The sequence below is a fragment of the Salvelinus alpinus genome, chromosome 3 (genome assembly GCF_045679555.1).
Source record: "Salvelinus alpinus chromosome 3, SLU_Salpinus.1, whole genome shotgun sequence".
In the NCBI taxonomy this organism is placed as follows: Eukaryota; Metazoa; Chordata; class Actinopteri; order Salmoniformes; family Salmonidae; genus Salvelinus; species Salvelinus alpinus.
The window spans coordinates 14,449,539-14,469,264 of NC_092088.1; positions in this window are offsets into that span (position 1 = coordinate 14,449,539).

Genomic DNA, 19,726 nt, shown 5'->3' on the forward strand with positions numbered 1-19,726 from the left:
CAGTGTTAGGGCAATAAAGATGGAGTCCAGTGTTAGGGCAATACAGATGGAGTCCAGTGTTAGGGCAATAAAGATGGAGTCCAGTGTTAGGGCAATACAGATGGAGTCCAGTGTTAGGGCAATACAGATGGAGTCCAGTGTTAGGGCAATAAAGATGGAGTCCAGTGTTAGGGCAATACAGATGGAGTCCAGTGTTAGGGCAATACAGATGGAGTCCAGTGTTAGGGCAATACAGATGGACTCCAGTGTTAGGGCAATACAGATGGAGTCCAGTGTTAGGGCAATACAGATGGAGTCCAGTGTTAGGGCAATACAGATGGAGTCCAGTGTTAGGGCAATACAGATGGACTCCAGTGTTAGGGCAATACAGATGGACTCCAGTGTTAGGCCAATACAGATGTACTCCAGTGTTAGGGCAATACAGATGGACTCCAGTGTTGGGGCTATACAGATGGAGTCCAGTGTTAGGGCAATACAGATGGACTCCAGTGTTAGGGCAATACAGATGGACTCCAGTGTTAGGGCAATACAGATGGACTCCAGTGTTGGGGCAATACAGATGGACTCCAGTGTTAGGGTAATAGAGATGGAGTCCAGTGTTGGGGCAATACAGATGGACTCCAGTGTTAGGGCAATACAGATGGATTCCAGTGTTGGGGCAATACAGATGCACTCCAGTGTTAGGGCAATACAGATGGATTCCAGTGTTAGGGCAATACAGATGGAGTCCAGTGTTGGGGCAATACAGATGGACTCCAGTGTTAGGGCAATACATATGGACTCCAGTGTTGGGGCAATACAGATGGACTCCAGTGTTGGGGCAATACAGATGGAGTCCAGTGTTGGGGCTATACAGATGGACTCCAGTGTTGGGGCTATACGATGACTCTTTTCCCTTTTAGACTGAACCCCACCAACCCCCTGTGTTAGTCCTATACAGTCATCGGTTAGTCTTATAATGGGAGAATGTCCACCTCTGGGTGTGCTTCCAGTGTTAGTCATTGGGGTTTGAGGAGCGAATGCATCGCTTTAGTGACCTCATCACTCCTCCACTCTTCTTTCTGCGCCGCCCACTCTCACGGGACGACGACTTACGAGACAGCACCGGTGTCCCCTCCTCCTCTGTACCTTCTCCCTCCTCCTCTCCTCTCTTTACCTCTCCTCTCTCTCCCTTTATTTCTCCCTCTGCTTCTCTCTGTACATCTCCTTCTCTCTCTAGCTCTCCTCGCTTTCTATCTCCCCCTCTGTCTCCCTCTCCTTTAGTGTCAGTCTCAGTCTCTAGGGCAGCAGTTACCATGGTATTAATCGATAAGGGTGTGACAAGGGTTGCCATTGGGGAAGTTGCCATGAAAGTGGCCTTTCTTTTGTTTGTGACAGGGGTTGACGTGGTAGCGGTTTCCATGGGAGGGGTCTTGGTCTTAGAAATGATCTTAACCCTTGACTTGGGATTGGTCTTGGAAGTGGTTTCTGCGTTTGTGCTGTCTGTCCTGGTCAGGAGTTGTAGGTGTTTCTGGAAGACACAATAAGATAAGATTGGAGAAAAAAATTTACATATAGAAACCATCACCTGAATAGTCAAGCTACACACACACACCTGTAGGGACGGAAACCACGCAGGGTTAACACACACACGCACCTACACACACACACCTGTAGGGAAGGAAACCACACAGGGTTAACACACACACACACACGCACCTACACACACACACCTGTAGGGACGGAAACCACGCAGGGTTAACACACACGCACCTACACACACACACCTGTAGGGACGGAAACCACGCAGGGTTAACACACACACGCACCTACACACACACACACCTGTAGGGACGGAAACCACGCAGGGTTAACACACACACGCACGCACCTACACACACACACACCTGTAGGGACGGAAACCACGAAGGGTTAACACACACACACACGCACCTACACACACACACCTGTAGGGACGGAAACCACGAAGGGTTAACACACACACACACGCACCTACACACACACACACCTGTAGGGACGGAAAACACGCAGGATTAACACACACACACACACACACACCTACACACACACACACCTGTAGGGACGGAAACCACGCAGGGTTAACACACACACGCACCTACACACACACACCTGTAGGGATGGAAACCACGCAGGGTTAACACACACACACCTGTAGGGATGGAAACCACGCAGGGTTAACACACACACACCTGTATGGATGGAAACCATGCAGGGTTAACACACACACACCTGTAGGGACGGAAACCACGCAGGGTTAACACACACACACACACCTGTAGGGACGGAAACCACACAGGGTTAACACACACACACCTGTAGGGACGGAAACCACGCAGGGTTAACACACACACACCTGTAGGGACGGAAACCACGCAGGGTTAACACACACACACACACCTGTAGGGACGGAAACCACACAGGGTTAACACACACACACCTGTAGGGAAGGAAACCACGCAGGGTTAACACACACACACCTGTAGGGACGGAAACCACGCAGGGTTAACACACACACGCACCTACACACACACACACCTGTAGGGACGGAAACCACGCAGGGTTAACACACACACGCACGCACCTACACACACACACACCTGTAGGGACGGAAACCACGAAGGGTTAACACACACACACACGCACCTACACACACACACACCTGTAGGGACGGAAAACACGCAGGATTAACACACACACACACACCTACACACACACACACCTGTAGGGACGGAAACCACGCAGGGTTAACACACACACGCACCTACACACACACACCTGTAGGGATGGAAACCACGCAGGGTTAACACACACACACCTGTAGGGATGGAAACCACGCAGGGTTAACACACACACACCTGTATGGATGGAAACCACGCAGGGTTAACACACACACACCTGTAGGGACGGAAACCACGCAGGGTTAACACACACACACACACCTGTAGGGACGGAAACCACACAGGGTTAACACACACACACCTGTAGGGAAGGAAACCACGCAGGGTTAACACACACACACCTGTAGGGACGGAAACCACGCAGGGTTAACACACACACGCACCTACACACACACACCTGTAGGGACGGAAACCACGCAGGGTTAACACACACACGCACGCACCTACACACACACACACCTGTAGGGACGGAAACCACGAAGGGTTAACACACACACACACGCACCTACACACACACACCTGTAGGGACGGAAACCACGAAGGGTTAACACACACACACACGCACCTACACACACACACACCTGTAGGGACGGAAAACACGCAGGGTTAACACACACACACCTGTAGGGATGGAAACCACGCAGGGTTAACACACACACCTGTATGGCTGAGCTGAGCACCTCTGGGTCCAGGGAGGCTCCGTAAACATCCCAGGTCAGTCCCTCTTCATTCCACTGCACCTGTTTCATACTACTCCTTTTGCTGTGATCCCTCTCTCCACTCCTCCTCTCCTCCTCCTGTACCCCCACCTTCAGACAGGACCTCCTCCTCCCCATCTCCCCCAGCGGGGGAGAGCTGCTCTCCTCCCACTTCACCTCCTCCTCACTCTCCTCTCCAGGGCTGTCCAGACGGAACATACTGGAAGAAGGCGACATCAGGTTGGAGTGGGAGCCAAGCGATGACCTCAGGTTCAACCTTGACCCCGGAGGGGACCCCAAGATAGACTGTGAACCTAGATAAGAGTTGGAGCCAATGTAGGAGTGGGACCGAGGGGGAGACCCCAGATTACTGTCCGACCCATGATCCTTTATGGAGCTCTGGAAGGACTTTGACTTAAAGTTCAACTTTGACCCAAGAGGTGACCCCGCCTGCACCCCTACCTCAACCAGCTCCCTCTGTGATGTCATCGTCCCCTCCTCCTTGAACCCTGACCCCTGGGGTGATGACGTCATCAAGTTCATGACCCCTGAGTGGGCAGAGTTATAGCAGCAGCGGTGGCAGCCATCCAATCGCGAGTCACTGAGGGAGGAGACTAAAGCCACCGACCTCTGACCTCGGCCAGACGGACAGGTGTGCCTCTGTAACCATGACAACGCCAGGTGAGATGGTGGGCTCGGGAAAAACACCCAAGGGTCCATCTCCACATCTTGCTGCTGTACAGGGCTGCCCAGGCTAACACCCAGGGGATGTGTGTTGTTATTAGGACTGGGACTGGGTTTTGCACTCAGGATAGGGGGCTTCTCTCCATAGCATGTCCCCACACTGGTGCACCCTGGCTGGGGTGGGACCAGCTCATTGCTGCCCCTCTCCACTAGACCTTCCTCACCTTGAGCTCTACAGGAAGGAGAGGGGAAGGGGTAGGGGGAAGAGGGATGCTTGTGGGGGGAACGAGCCTCGTCTGTGTAAGGATTTGGTGTGCATCCTTTATGTGTCAGGGATGAGGCTAGGGGTGAGGTTACTGGTAGGGGTGAGGGTAGGGGTGAGGTTACAGGTAGGGGTGAGGTTACAGGTAGGGGTGAGGTTACAGGTAGGGGTGAGGTTACAGGTAGGGGTGAGGTTACAGGTAGGGGTGAGGGTAGGGGTGAGGTTACAGGTAGGGGTGAGGTTACAGGTAGGGGTGAGGTTACAGGTAGGGGTGAGGTTACAGGTAGGGGTGAGGTTACAGGTAGGGATGAGGCTAGGGGTGAGATTACAGATAGGGGTGAGGGTAGGGGTGAGGTTACAGGTAGGGGTGAGGTTACAGGTAGGGGTGAGGGTAAGGGTGAGGTTACAGGTAGGGGTGAGGTTACAGGTAGGGGTGAGGGTAGAGGTGAGGTTACAGGTAGGGGTGAGGGTTGAGGTGAGGTTACAGGTAGGGGTGAGGTTACAGGTAGGGGTGAGGGTTGAGGTGAGGTTACAGGTAGGGGTGAGGTTACAGGTAGGGGTGAGGGTAGAGGTGAGGTTACAGGTAGGGGTGAGGTTACAGGTAGGGGTGAGGGTTGAGGTGAGGTTACAGGTAGGGGTGAGGGTAGAGGTGAGGTTACAGGTAGGGGTGAGGGTAGGGAGGATATTAAAGGTAGGGGTGAGAACACAGGTGAGGGTGTGTGTGTCTGATGGGGTGTGTCTACAGTTAGGTGTGATGGTATGTATTGGAGGGGGTGTAGGGGGTGGCGTGATTGTAGTGTTGGGGCGGGTGTGGGTGTGTTTAGGGGTGAGGTTACAGCTAGGGGTGAGGAAGACTGAGACTCTGACGCCAGTTTGGAGCAGCGAGTGAAGTATGGGACGCAGGGGCTCTCCTCAGTTATAATCCAGGCCCCTCCCTTCCATATGACCGTCTCTGGCGTGCTACCACCACTACACACACTCCAACTCTCCACACTCTCGTTGCCAAGGGGAGATCCGTGCCCGTGTGTGTTTTGAGATGTGTGTGAGGGTGTGTGTTGTCTGTATTGCTGCAGCTGTGTGAGCTTTGGTGTTTGTGTGTTTGGGGAAGAGTGTGTGGTATGGCTGGCACTCCGTCTCAGCTCCAGTTTTGCCCAGGCCGGGTCTAGCAGATGCTGGTGTCCGGTTGCCATGACTATGTCCATGGAGCTCTTGGAGAGAGAGTAGATGGGCGAGCGTTCTTCCTCCTCTTCCTCTTCTTCCCCCCCTTCATTTCTCTTTGTCCTGAATCCACCTGTTGATCCAAAATGGCAGCTGGCAGCGGGGAAGTGGTCCGATGACGGACGCCAGCGCCTCGCCATGGCAACAACACTGACAAATAGGAAGAAGGGATCAATCAATGCGTCTTCCAGCAGTGGCCTGGTTGTTTGTTCTACTCAGGTTCATTCTTTCCTTCTTTCTTTCTTCTTTCATTTCTTTCCCTCTACCCCCTGTCTTTCTCTCCTTTCATAAACCTTTCCTGTCAAATGCTCCCTGACTCTTCTCTTACTCTCTCGTAACACACACACACACACACACACACACACATACACACACAGACACACACACACACACACACACAGACAGATTAACTTCCGGTAATAAGATTACAGGGTCCAGATTATTAGATTATTTAGTAAAACGTACGATTGAGTTAGAGTTAAGAGATCATTTAGCCCTAACAGGTGGCCACTTCCTCTCCCTTCTGTCTCTCTTCCTCTCTCTCCCTTCATTGTCTTTTCCCTGGCGAACAGCCTTCGTTGTGTTTTCGCTGGTGACCAGCCTTCTCTGTGATTTCGCTGGTGACCAGCCGCTGTGTTTTTCGTGTGTCAAGTTGGCTGGGTGTCCTTGGGTGGTGGACCATTCTTGATACACACAGGAAACTGTTGAGCATCAAAAACCCAGCAGCGTTGCAGTTCTTGACACACTCAAACCGGTGCGCCTGGCATCTACTACCCCGTTCAGAGGCACTTCAATATTTTTTTCTTGCCCATTCACTAGTGATGGGGAAACAAAGCTTCCTGAACCATTAAGCCTTTACAACCAATTGTGTTGAAAATAGATTCATTACTCGAGACTTTGATCAACACAGTGTACGCTAGTGGCACCTGCTGGTCAAAATCATTTAGAGCAGCCTAATTATTATAGATGACGTCCCACACCCCGTAGCACGTGCGCAGAGTAGCATTTTTGTCTTTGACCCGAAACCAATACCAAAGCAATCAGGTGGTTGTTCGGCGAAACAAAGCTTTGGACGTAATGCCCCAAAAATATAAATAACGTACATTTTTCTAAACCAATCCGATCTGTTAGTTGGATTTATTACACCCATTTCTGAAATGGTTGTTCCAGTTTAGATGGTTTAGGTATTCTCATTCATTCATCTTTCAAACTGTGGCAGCCATTCTAAATGCAGACTATGGAAATCCACTCTAGGATTTCAATTGTAATTATATATCACTATGCTAGCCAGTTTGTGACTTGATGATGGTTTTTCTTTAGCTTATGCTGGTCTCCAGTGTCCAAAACACAGTGAAGGCTGGTCACCAGCAGAAACACAATGAAGGCCTGTTACCAACGAAAACACCATGAAGGCTGGTCACCAGCAAAAACACCATGAAGGCTGGTCTGCCAGCTAGACCATGCTGGTCAGATCAGCTTTACCACCCAGACCCTCATATTCAACTAACAGATCCAGAGTTGAGTTTTATCTATTTTTTCTGCAATAATAATGTATGCACACTAATAAAGCAGCTCACTGTTTGCATCTGCATTCTTTTCACACGACAACCAAGTAACGCAGGGCAGGATCAACTAGGAAATCATTGTGTAATGTGAGCACCCACGTCCTGGGGTTGAGGATAAACGGAAAGAAATGGGGAAATGTGAGCACGTCTAAGTTAAGATTTTAGAAGTTGTGTAGTGTATGCCCAGCATTAAACAATGCTAGTCAGACCACATTGAGCAGCACCCAACAAGCACTGACCAGCACTGACCAGCACTGACCAGCTGAAGAGCACAACAATAGGCTCATGGAAAACAATTCAACTAAGTTTAGCTCTCTGGATCCTATAATTGAGTTAGCGATGAATTGAAAAAATACAAAGCCACATGACCTACGCCAACTGAGTGTTTGTCCTGTGTCCTGTGTCTGTGCCAGACAGTGTGTTTGTGGGTGTATTAAACCTTCCAGATAGTTGAGAAGCTTTTGAAAACCCAGTCAAACTGCCTGCTATTGGAAAGAAAAACACACAACACAGATCCACATTAGTCCCCAGTCAAACCCACACATCCCCTCTGTCTCCTGTCTCTCTCGCACAAACTGACCTCACCGTACAAATGCTTTAGGCCAGTTTCACACACTCAGATTAAACCTACAGATGAGGTTAAATATATTGGCACCCTTGCTTGGTTAACTATTTCTTTTAAAATAAGTTGCGATTTAAACACTTTTGGTGTTTAAACATTTATTTGTTTGATTTACAACTGCACAGGACCAAGAAAACATATATTTTTTAAATTGAAATTAAGATTTTTCACTTCAAAGTAAAAAACTTTCAAAGTAAATTATAAAAAATTCAAATAAATTTGGTTGGAAGCGATTATTGTCCTTTACTGTGGTACGTTTCAGGTGCCTACAGGGTAAAACATTACCATTTAACCAGTTTTGAAAGAAAAAACGAAACATTCTGCTCGAATTTAACTAGGCAAGTCAGTTAAGAACAAATTCTTATTTACAATGTCCGCCTACCCCAGCCAAACCCAAACCCGGATGATGCTGGGCCAATTGTGTGGCGCCCTATGGGACTCCCAATCACGGCTGGTTGTGGTACTGCCTAGAATTGAACCAGGGTGTGTAGTAACGCCTCTAGCACTGAGATGCAGTGCCTTAGACCGCTGCGCCACGCATTGTAAAATACAAGGGTGACAAATATTTTACTGTATTCCCAGACTAAAATACTTTCAATGGAGAGTCAATATTGAGCGTGCCATCTAGTACAGGAGTATGGTTAATCTGGGCTGTGGAAATCAACCCTGTACTCACGAACACTCACTCTTTATCAACCGTGGGATACACTCTATAGTGTCTTACCTTTATGAGTCCTGTTGTACTGCTCTTCTCCTCCACACCTGACTCTACCTGCTTCATACTGCTCCTCCTCTTGTACACCTCTCCTCCACACCTGACTCTACCTGCTTCATACTGCTCCTCCTCTTGTACACCTCTCCTCCACACCTGACTCTACCTGCTTCATACTGCTCCTCCTCTTGTACACCTCTCCTCCACACCTGACTCTACCTGCTTCATACTGCTCCTCCTCTTGTACACCTCTCCTCCACACCTGACTCTACCTGCTTCATACTGCTCCTCCTCTTGTACACCTCTCCTCCACACCTGACTCTACCTGCTTCATACTGCTCCTCCTCTTGTACACCTCTCCTCCACACCTGACTCTACCTGCTTCATACTGCTCCTCCTCTTGTACACCTCTCCTCCACACCTGACTCTACCTGCTTCATACTGCTCCTCCTCTTGTACACCTCTCCTCCACACCTGACTCTACCTGCTTCATACTGCTCCTCCTCTTGTACACCTCTCCTCCACACCTGACTCTACCTGCTTCATACTGCTCCTCCTCTTGTACACCTCTCCTCCACACCTGACTCTACCTGCTTCATACTGCTCCTCCTCTTGTACACCTCTCCTCCACACCTGACTCTACCTGCTTCATACTGCTCCTCCTCTTGTACACCTCTCCTCCACACCTGACTCTACCTGCTTCATACTGCTCCTCCTCTTGTACACCTCTCCTCCACACCTGACTCAACCTGCTTCATACTGCTCCTCCTCTTGTACACCTCTCCTCCACACCTGACTCTACCTGCTTCATACTGCTCCTCCTCTTGTACACCTCTCCTCCACACCTGACTCTACCTGCTTCATACTGCTCCTCCTCTTGTACAGCTCTCCTTCATTCCCTTCTTTCCCCTCACACACATTCTATCACTTCCTTTCTTCTTCTGTCTCGCTCTCTAACTCTCTCTGAGCCCAAGATGGGCAGGTGGCTGTGTGTGTGTGACTTAGAGCTGTAGCATTAGCATTAGCCCTAAGGATTAGCATCTTGTCATCTCATTAGCTGCAGCTCTGCTCTCTCAGACTGACCAAATCCCTGAGCAAAGTGTGTGTGTGTGTGTGTGTGTGTGTGTGTGTGTGTGTGTGCGCAACGATTACTGCTCAGATGTAAAATCAACATTTTTGTGGCCCAATAAAAAAAAATATGAATAATATTTGTGTGTGTTGATTTCCATGGCCCAGATTAAGCGTACTCCTGGACTAAATGGCACGCTCAATGTTGAATCTCCATTGAAAGTATTTTTAGCCTGAGAAAACAGTTGCAGTCTGATATATTGGCACCCTTGCGTTTTATAATAGAGTGCAAATGAGCAGAATGTTCAGTTTTTTCTTTCAAAACTGGTTAAATGGCAATGTTTTACCCTGTAGGCACCTGAAAGGCACCACAGGTGAGATACATTACACAGTCAGGGACAATAATTGCTTCCAATGAAATTCATTTGAATTTTTACAAATTTAGTCCAGGCCATTTTTTACTTTGAAATGAAAAATAGTTTTTTCATTTTTGAAAGTTTGTTTAAACACAATCTACATGAGCACGCCCCCATCCATATCAATGAAGCTTAGGACTCAAAACATATTCCACACACACCCACACAGTCGTGTAGAGGGTACTACAACGCCTTTCCCCCCTCAGGAGTCTTGATCATCTTGATTGGCTGTATCACCACTTGGTATGGGAAATGCACCACCCTCGATTGCTACAGAGGGTGGTGCGGACAGTCCAGTACGTCACCGGGGCCAAGCTCCCTGCCATTCAGGACCTCCATATCATGCGGTTACAGAGGGCCCGAAAAATTGCCTAAGAATCCAGCCACCCAACCCATAGATTGTTCACTTTGCTACCATCTGGCAAAAGGTACGGGAGCATCTGCTCTCGGAACAACAGGCTCCAAGACTGCTAAATAGTTAATTAATGGTTACACAGTCTATCTGCACTGACCCTACCCACTAGGCACATACAGGTTGAATCAATGTTGTTTCTATGTCATTTCAATGAAATGACATTGAACCAATAGACGTTCAATTGACGTCTGCCCAGTGGGTATCTTGCACTGACTGTATGCACACTCACAAGATGATATATATATATAACACACACACACACACACACACACAATTTGCTGCTGCTACTCTGTTCTTTATTTTACTCTTATCCTGATGCCTAGTCACTTTACCCTGCCTTCATGTACATATCTACCTCAAATACCTTATTATTATCTATCCTGATGCCTAGTCACTTTACCCTGCCTTCATGTACATATCTACCTCAAATACCTTATTATTATCTATCCTGATGCCTAGTCACTTTACCCTGCTTTCATGTACATACAGTATCTACCTCAAATACCTCATACCTCTGCACATTGATCTGGTACTGGTACTCCCTGTATATAACTCCACATTGATCTGGTACTGGTACTCCCTGTATATAACTCCACATTGATCTGGTACTGATACTCCCTGTCTATAACTCCACATTGATCTGGTACTGGTACTCCCTGTATATAACTCCACATTGATCTGGTACTGGTACTTCCTGTATATAGCTCCACATTGATCTGGTACTCCCTGTATATAACTCCACATTGATCTGGTACTGTAACGGTGTTCCTCCTCCCCTTCATACGAAGAGGAGGAGTAGTGATTCGACCAAAATGCAGCGGGTTTTGAATACATAATGATTTATTAAATCAATCCATGAGACACGAAAACAAACACTGGGAAGGATTACAAAATACGAATGTAGACTGACCTACACCATGAGTACTTACATAAAACACGAAGCACGTAGGAACAGGTACAGACTATAACAAACGAACGAACAAACGCTACAGTCCCGTGTGGTACGCAGACACAGACACGGAAGACAATCACCCACAAACAAACAGTGAGAACAACCTACCTTAATATGACTCTCAATTAGAGGAAAACGCAAAACACCTGCCTCTAATTAAGAGCCATACCAGGCAACCCAAAACCAACATAGAAACAGCAAACATAGACTGCCCACCCAAAACTCACGCCCTGACCATCACACACATACAAAACAACAGAAAACAGGTCAGGAACGTGACAGAACCCCCCCCCTCAAGGTGCGAACGCCGGGCGCACCAGCACAAAGTCCAGGGGAGGGTCTGGGTGGGCATCTGACCACGGTGGTGGCTCAGGCTCCGGACGCTGTCCCCACACCACCATAGTCACTCCCCGTTTCTGTATCCCCCTCCCAATGACCCCCCTCCAACTAAACCCACCTAAATGAAGGGGCAGCATCGGGATAAGGGGCAGCAGCTCCGGGCTGAGGGACTCTGGCAGGTCCGGGCTGAGGGACTCTGGCAGGTCCGGGCTGAGGGACTCTGGCAGGTCCGGGCTGAGGGACTCTGGCAGGTCCGGGCTGAGGGACTCTGGCAGGTCCGGGCTGAGGGACTCTGGCAGGTCCGGGCTGAGGGACTCTGGCAGGTCCGGGCTGAGGGACTCTGGCAGGTCCGGGCTGAGGGACTCTGGCAGGTCCTGGCTGGATGACGGCTCTGGCAGATCCTGGCTCGCTGACGGCTCTGGCTGGTCATGGCTCGCTGACGGCTCTGGCTGGTCATGGCTCGCTGACGGCTCTGGCTGGTCATGGCTCGCTGACGGCTCTGGCTGGTCATGGCTCGCTGACGGCTCTGGCTGGTCATGGCTCGCTGACGGCTCTGGCTGGTCATGGCTCGCTGACGGCTCTGGCTGGTCATGGCTCGCTGACGGCTCTGGCTGGTCATGGCTCGCTGACGGCTCTGGCTGGTCATGGCTGGACGGCTCTGGCTGGTCCTGGCTGGACGGCTCTGGCTGGTCCTGGCTGGACGGCTCTGAAGGCTGGTCCTGGCTGGACGGCTCTGAAGGCTGGTCCTGGCTGGACGGCTCTGAAGGCTGGTCCTGGCTGGACGGCTCTGAAGGCTGGTCCTGGCTGGACGGCTCTGAAGGCTGGTCCTGGCTGGACGGCTCTGAAGGCTGGTCCTGGCTGGACGGCTCTGAAGGCTGGTCCTGGCTGGACGGCTCTGAAGGCTGGTCCGGTCTGGCGGAAGGCTCCGGCTGATCCGGTCTGGCGGAAGGCTCCGGCTGATCCGGTCTGGCGGAAGGCTCCGGCTGATCCGGTCTGGCGGAAGGCTCCGGCTGATCCGATCTGGCGGAAGGCTCCGGCTGATCCGATCTGGCGGAAGGCTCCGGCTGATCCGATCTGGCGGAAGGCTCCGGCTGATCCGGTCTGGCGGAAGGCTCCGGCTGATCCGGTCTGGCGGAAGGCTCCGGCTGATCCGATCTGGCGGAAGGCTCCGGCTGATCCGGTCTGGCGGAAGGCTCCGGCTGATCCGGTCTGGCGGAAGGCTCCGGCTGATCCGGTCTGGCGGAAGGCTCCGGCTGATCCGGTCTGGCGGAAGGCTCCGGCTGATCCGGTCTGGCGGAAGGCTCCGGCTGATCCGGTCTGGCGGAAGGCTCCGGCTGATCCGGTCTGGCGGAAGGCTCTGGCTGATCCGGTCTGGCGGCTTTGCAGGCTCATGGCAGACGGGCAGCTTTGCAGGCTCATGGCAGACGGGCAGTTCAGGCGCCGTTGGGCAGACGGGCAGTTCAGGCGCCGCTGGGCAGACGGGCAGTTCAGGCGCCGCTGGGCAGACGGGCAGTTCAGGTGCCGCTGGGCAGACGGGCAGTTCAGGCGCCGCTGGGCAGACGGGCAGTTCAGGCGCCGCTGGGCAGACGGGCAGTTCTGTAGGGAGGAGACGGAGAGACAGCCTGGTGCGCGGTACCGGAACTGGAGGCACTGGGCTGGAGACACGCACCATAGGGAGAGTGCGTGGAGGAGGAACAGGGCTCTGGAGATGCACTGGAAGCCTGGTGCGTGGTGTCGGCACTGGTGGTACTAGGCTGGGGCGGGAAGGTGGCGCCGGATATACCGGACCGTGAAGGAGGACACGTGCTCTTGAGCACCGAGCCTCCCCAACCTTACCAGGTTGAATGGTCCCCGTAGCCCTGCCAGTGCGGCGAGGTGGAATAGCCCGCACTGGGCTATGCAGGCGAACCGGGGACACCACCTGTAAGGCTGGTGCCATGTACGCCGGCCCGAGGAGACGTACTGGAGACCAGATACGTTGGGCCGGCTTCATGGCACTCGGCTCGATGCCCAACCTAGCCCTCCCAGTGCGGCAAGGTGGAATAGCCCGCACTGGGCTAAGCACGCGTACTGGGGACACCGTGCGCTTTACCGCATAACACGGTGTCTGACCAGTACGACGCCCTCTTACTCCACGGCAAGCCCGGGGAGTTGTCTCAGGTATCCAACCCGGCTTCGCCACACTCCCCTTTAGCCCCCCCCCCCAAGAAATTTTTGGGTGTTACTCACGGGCCTCCAGCCTTGCTTCCGTGCTGCCTCCTCATAACGTCGCCTCTCCGCTTTCGCTGCCTCCAGCTCCGCTTTGGGGCGGCGACACTCCACTGGCTCTGCCCAGGGTCCTTTACCGTCCAGGATCTCTTCCCATGTCCAATCCTCCTTTTCCCACTGCTGCTGTCGTGGCTGTCCGTTAACCCGCTGCTTGATCTGGGTTTGGTGGGTGATTCTGTAACGGTGTTCCTCCTCCCCTTCATACGAAGAGGAGGAGTAGTGATTCGACCAAAATGCAGCGGGTTTTGAATACATAATGATTTATTAAATCAATCGACGAGACACGAAAACAAACACTGGGAAGGATTACAAAATAACAAAAAACGAATGTAGACTGACCTACACCATGAGTACTTACATAAAACACGAAGCACGTAGGAACAGGTACAGACTATAACAAACGAACGAACAAACGCTACAGTCCCGTGTGGTACACAGACACGGAAGACAATCACCCACAAACAAACAGTGAGAACAACCTACCTTAATATGACTCTCAATTAGAGGAAAACGCAAAACACCTGCCTCTAATTAAGAGCCATACCAGGCAACCCAAAACCAACATAGAAACAGCAAACATAGACTGCCCACCCAAAACTCACGCCCTGACCATCACACACATACAAAACAACAGAAAACAGGTCAGGAACGTGACAGGTACTTCCTGTATATAGCTCCACATTGACCTGGTACTGGTACTCCCTGTATATAACTCCACATTGATCTGGTACTGGTACTTCCTTTATATAGCTCCACATTGACCTGGTACTGGTACTCCCTGTATATAATTCCACATTGATCTGGTACTGGTACTCCCTGTATATAACTCCACATTGATCTGGTACTTCCTGTATATAGCTCCACATTGACCTGGTACTGGTACTCCCTGTATATAACTCCACATTGATCTGGTACTGGTACTTCCTGTATATAGCTCCACATTGACCTGGTACTGGTACTCCCTGTATATAACTCCACATTGATCTGGTACTTCCTGTATATAACTCCACATTTACCTGGTACTGGTACTCCCTGTATATAACTCCACATTGATCTGGTACTGGTACTTCCTGTATATAGCTCCACATTGACCTGGTACTGGTACTCCCTGCATATAGCTCCACATTGATCTGGTACTGGTACTCCCTGTATATAACTCCACATTGATCTGGTACTTCCTGTATATAGCTCCACATTGACCTGGTACTGGTACTCCCTGTATATAACTCCACATTGATCTGGTATTGGTACTCCCTGTATATAACTCCACATTGATCTGGTACTGATACTCCCTGTATATAACTCCACATTGATCTGGTACTGGTACTTCCTGTATATAGCTCCACATTGATCTGGTACTGGTACTTCCTGTATATAGCTCCACATTGACCTGGTACTGGTACTCCCTGTATATAACTCCACATTGATCTGGTACTTCCTGTATATAACTCCACATTGACCTGGTACTGGTACTCCCTGTATATAACTCCACATTGATCTGGTACTGGTACTTCCTGTATATAGCTCCACATTGACCTGGTACTGGTACTCCCTGTATATAGCTCCACATTGATCTGGTACTGGTACTCCCTGTATATAACTCCACATTGATCTGGTACTGGTACTTCCTGTATATAGCTCCACATTGACCTGGTACTGGTACTCCCTGTATATAATTCCACATTGATCTGGTACTGGTACTCCCTGTATATAACTCCACATTGATCTGGTACTTCCTGTATATAGCTCCACATTGACCTGGTACTGGTACTCCCTGTATATAACTCCACATTGATCTGGTACTGGTACTTCCTGTATATAGCTCCACATTGACCTGGTACTGGTACTCCCTGTATATAACTCCACATTGATCTGGTACTTCCTGTATATAACTCCACATTTACCTGGTACTGGTACTCCCTGTATATAACTTCACATTGATCTGGTACTGGTACTTCCTGTATATAGCTCCACATTGACCTGGTACTGGTACTCCCTGTATATAGCTCCACATTGATCTGGTACTGGTACTCCCTGTATATAACTCCACATTGATCTGGTACTTCCTGTATATAGCTCCACATTGACCTGGTACTGGTACTCCCTGTATATAACTCCACATTGATCTGGTATTGGTACTCCCTGTATATAACTCCACATTGATCTGGTACTGATACTCCCTGTATATAACTCCACATTGATCTGGTACTGGTACTTCCTGTATATAGCTCCACATTGATCTGGTACTGGTACTTCCTGTATATAGCTCCACATTGACCTGGTACTGGTACTCCCTGTATATAACTCCACATTGATCTGGTACTTCCTGTATATAACTCCACATTGACCTGGTACTGGTACTCCCTGTATATAACTCCACATTGATCTGGTACTGGTACTTCCTGTATATAGCTCCACATTGACCTGGTACTGGTACTCCCTGTATATAGCTCCACATTGATCTGGTACTGGTACTCCCTGTATATAACTCCACATTGATCTGGTACTGGTACTTCCTGTATATAGCTCCACATTGACCTGGTACTGGTACTTCCTGTATATAGCTCCATTCTTGTCTATTTTATTCCTCTTGTGTTACCAATTCATTTTTTTTATTCGTCATCGTACCGGAAGGGCTCATAAGCAACATTCCACAGTTACAGTCTACACCTACACCTGTAGTCTACACCTACACCCGTAGTCTACACCTACACCTGTAGTCTACACCTGTTGTATTCGGTGCATGTGACAAATAACATTTGATTTGTGTGTGTGTGTGTGTGTGTGTGTGTGTGGCCTTCGTTGTGTTTTCACTGTTGACCAGCCACCGTTTTGCTTTCGATGGTGACCAGCCTTCATTGTGTTTTCGCTGGTGACCAGCTTTCATTGTGTTTTCGCTGGTGACCAGCGTTCGTGGTGATTGTGCTGGTGACCAGCATTGTGTGTGTTTTCACTGGTGACCAGCCTTTGTTGTGTTTTCGCTGTTGACCAGCATTGTGTGTTTTCACTGGTGACCAGCCTTCAATGTGTTTTCACTGTTGACCAGCCTTCATTGTATTTGCATTGGTGACTAGCCTTGGTTGTTTTCACTGGTGACCAGCCTTTGTTTTTTATTGGTGAACATGCTTCATTGTCTTTTCACTGGTGACCAGCCTTCATTTTGTTTTCAATGGTGACCAGCCTTCGTTGTGTTTGTGCTGGTGACCAGCATTTGTTGTATTTGTGCTGGTGACCAGCCTTCAGTGTCTTTTTGCTGGTGAATATATTTTGTGTTTTCCCCTAACCCAAGTCACACTCACTCTGTGTGCAATTATTGTGTATAACATGATTTTGAAAGACTACTTCATCTCTGTACCCCACACATACAATTATCTGTAAGGTGCATTTCAAACACAGATTCAACCACAAAAAACAGGGAGGTTTTCCAATGCCTCACAAAGGGCACCTATTGGTTGATGGGTAAAAAAAAGCAGACATTGAATATCCCTTTAAGCATGGTGAAGTTAGACTTTGATTGGTGAATCAATACACCCAGCCACTACAAAGATACAGGCGTCCTTCCTGACTCAGATGCCAGAGAGGAAGGAAACTTCTCATGGAATTCACCAGGAGGCCAATCGTGACATTAAAACAGTCACTGAGTTTAAACTAAGGATGGATCAACAACATTGTAGTTATGCCACAATACTAACCTAATTGACATAGTGAAAAGAAGGAAGCCAGAAAAAAAATATTCCAAAACATGCATCCTTTTTTTAACAAGGCACTAAAGTAATACTGCAAAAAAGGTGGTAAAGCAATGAACTTTTGGTCCTGAATACAGTGTTATGTTTGGGACAAATCCAATACAACACATTACTGAGTACCACTCTCCAAATTTTCAAGCATAATGGTGGCGCCATCATGTTATGGGTATGATTGTAATCGTTAAGGATGGGGGAGGTTTTCAGGATAAAAAATAAACTAAATGGAGCTAAGCACAGGCAAAATCCTAGAGGTTAACCTGGTTTAGTCTGCTTTCCAGCAGACACTGGGAGATTAATTCTATCATGACACAAGGCGAGACCCAGATGCAGACACAGGAGGCAGATGGTTGGAGTTTATGGTGTTTAATAAACCAAAAAGGAGTAGGGAAGAGAATGGTTGTGGACAGACAAAAGGTCAAAACCAGTTCAGAGTCCAGGAGGACCAGCGTGGCAGACAGGCTCGAGGTCAAGGCAGGCAGACTGGTCAGGCAGGCGGGTACAGAGTCCAGAAACAGACAAGGGTCAAAACCGGCAGGACTAGAAAAAGGAGAATAGCAAAGGTAGGAGTACGGGACATACAGGACAAACTGGCACAGAGAGAAAGGAAACACAGGGATAAATACACTGGGGAAAACAAGTGACACCTAGAGGGGGTGGAGACAATAACAAGTACAGGTGAAACAGATCAGGGTGTGACAAATTCACCTATCAGCAGGACAATAACCTAAGACGCAAGGCCAAATCTACACTGGAGTTGCTTACCAAGAAGACCGTGAATACAGTTTTGACTTAAATCGGCTTGAAAATCTATATCAAAACCTGAAAATGATTGTCTGGCAATGATCAACAACCAATTTGACAGAGCTTGAAGAATTATTATTTTTTTATCCACAAGTGTCAAGGGTCAATTGTCAGGTTCATTACAATTGTTTTATAGAAAAATTTAAATTCACAGTCATTATTAATAGAAAAATATTCATTCACATACTTTTATATCTTATATTCAGTCTCTTTAACAGTACATATAGATATTGTTATTCAATGAATTAGTATCTGTACCAAAATAAAGGCATTTCACTTACAAAAGGTATGCAATCTAAAACCATCAAATTGTATGTATGTTGTCCAACACATATCAACAGATTACCCACTATAGTAGTGTAATAATAAATGTTACACAATTCTACACAGTCGCCAAGCATGAGGCTACGCTAGCTAGCAAACTTTCTAACCATTAATTACGGCAACAATATCAAATACTAAAACAACTAAATACAAGGATTAATTTTAGAATAAGGCTGTAACGTAACAAAATGTGTAAAAAGTCAAGGGTTCTGAATACTTTCCGAAGGCCCTGTATTTCTTATTAAATATATTTAATTAAAATACATTTTTACACACATACAATGCTAATACATTTAAAAAATGTATATTATTTGACCAATTCTGAACATTTTGACATACAGTATATTGCAAAAATGTATTTTAAATTAATACAAATTTAATGAATGTGAATAAATAAATAAAAACAAAATGTATTTTAAATGTATTTTTTCTGTTTGTGTGGTGATAACACCATGCTAGAAGCGGACATCTGGTTATAATTGGCAAACTGTTTCAACATTGCAATGACAGGTTTCAGTGAAACCCAGCCTTCCTTTCCGCTGAATAGTCTTATCACTAGTGGTCTGTCACTGATAGTGAAAGTGGATCAGAGTGGCTCAGGGGCGGATTGGCCATCTGGCAATTCTGGAAAATGCCAGATGGGCTGGACATTTTTGTTGTTGGGTGGTCTGGTCAAAGTTGACACACACACACACAAACAATGATATACTAAATAGAACAATGAGAAAGGTGACATGGCCATTCTAATCTATAATGAGCCTTTGGCTGATCAGTGGACAACAGCCGGCCCCCCGACCAAGATGGGCCGGACCGTTTTTTCTGATAGGCTGAGCTGAGGTCACGCAAAGACACATTCAATGTCAAATGTGACATCAGCAGAGACCTGCTCCAACTCTCTCATCAGTTAGATAGACAACATCATGGATTGTAATACAGT